The 1,760-nt window shown below is 39.1% G+C and overlaps 1 non-coding gene across 1 annotated transcript; it reads left to right on the top strand.

The window, feature by feature from the left end:
- Nucleotides 1-1,334: 1,334 nt before the first annotated feature.
- LOC120191345 lies at nt 1,335-1,441 on the top strand. The gene has a single exon (XR_005522686.1). It is a non-coding gene; the product is annotated as a small nucleolar RNA R71 (small nucleolar RNA).
- The last annotated feature ends 319 nt before the right edge of the window (nt 1,442-1,760 follow it).

The raw sequence follows: 1,760 nt of genomic DNA, 5'->3' as shown, positions 1-1,760 counted from the left end.
TGATATTTATTGAGGCTCATAGATCTAACATTGCTCTCTCAATCCTAAAATTACCGAGTTTACAAGGGATAATAAACATACCTGGATCTTTGCACTTTGGGGGTAGTTTTTTCTGGAGGTCAGTTGAAACATTCTCCCCCATACTTACCTTTTTATTACCCTTGAGCTTTCTCTTGTTGGTGCATAATTCTTTAAGAACTTTAACATATCAAGGTACTTGTTTAATTGCATCAAGTAAAGGAATATTTACCTCAATCTTGCGAAATATCTCAAGAATTTGTTTCTATTCTACTTCTTTCTTGGACTTAGCGAATCTAACGGGAAAATGAGGTTTTATGACAAATTTCTTCGGTCGTTCGCTTTTAAGTTCTTTGGGTTGGTTGTTTTGAGTCTTGATCTCGCAAAATGTCTCAAGAATTTCTTTCTCTTCTGCTTCTTTCTTGGACTTAGCAAATCTAGTAGGAAAAAGAGGTTTTATGATAAATTCCTTTGGTTATTCACTTTTGAGTCCTTTGGGTTGGTTTTTCTGAGTCTGGGGAGCAACAACTTCCTTTTCAGTTTCTTCCTCTAAGGCTCTCCTATATACCAATGGACTAGATTCCTTCAACTCCTTCCCACTTCTCAATGTGATTACACTAACATTTTGCTTTGGATTAATAATGGTTTGTGAAGGTATCTTACCTTGGGATTCTAACCGACTCACGGAGGATGCCAATTGACTCATTTGATTCTCCAAATTTTGTATGCTTGTTCTTATCGCTTGCTGAAATTGTTGTGTATTAGTTGCAAGTGATTTGAAAATTTCTTCTAGGGATATACCTGGCTTTGAAGAAGACTGCTCAGGTGGAAAACGTTGGAATTGCGATGGTCTTGGTCCATAGCTAAGGTTAGGATGATCTCTCTATCCTAGATTATAGGTATTTAAGTAAGGATCATACTTTCTTTGTGGTGGATCGGGAAACCTTCCAACTGCATTGGCGTACTCATGAGAATCATCTTGAAGTGTAGGGCACATGTCAGTTGGGTGGCCAATCGCAGCAGATATCCCACAAGCTTTCACTTGCTGCATGTTTCCTATAACTAGTTGTTGAACAAGAGAGGTGAAATACGATAATTGACGTTCAATGGAGGATGAACCTACCTCATTCACCCTTCTTGAAGATGTGTCTTGCCTAAAGCCAAATTATTGTGAATTGGCGGCCATGATGGAGATCAATTCCCTAGCATCGCAAGGAGTCTTATTCACTATGGCACCTCCACTAGCTGTATCCATCATCTTCCTCTCCATTGGTAGAAGTCCCTCATAGAAATATTGGATGAGAAGTTGCTCAGAAATCCCATGTTGAGGGCAGTTGGCACACAGTCATTTGAATCGTTCCCAATACTCGTGAAGGGTCTCAGTATCTTTTTGTTTTATTCCACATATCTCATTTCGAATGCCAGCAACTCGTGAAGCAGGGAAAAAATTATCAAGAAACATCCTCACCATCTCTACCCAAGTAGTTACAGAACTATGGGGTAAATAGAAGAGCCAATCTTTAGCTCTATCGGTTAGCGAGAACGGAAAAACATGTAATTTGATTTGCTCTTCAGTCACTCCTTGTGGTCTCATACTTGAACATACCACATGGAATTCCTTCAAATGCTTATGAGGATCTTCATTCTCAAGTCCATGGAAATTAGGCACCAAATGAATGAAACCAGATTTTAGTTCAAAAGCTACCTCCAAAGCTAGGTAGTCAATGCATAGCGGTTGTTGA

This window comes from Hibiscus syriacus, unplaced genomic scaffold (genome assembly GCF_006381635.1).
Source record: "Hibiscus syriacus cultivar Baekdansim isolate YM2019G1 unplaced genomic scaffold, ASM638163v2 tig00116965_pilon, whole genome shotgun sequence".
Classification (NCBI taxonomy): Eukaryota; Viridiplantae; Streptophyta; class Magnoliopsida; order Malvales; family Malvaceae; genus Hibiscus; species Hibiscus syriacus.
The sequence above is the reverse complement of the archived record's forward strand: the minus strand, read 5'-3'. Positions and strand labels throughout refer to the sequence as shown.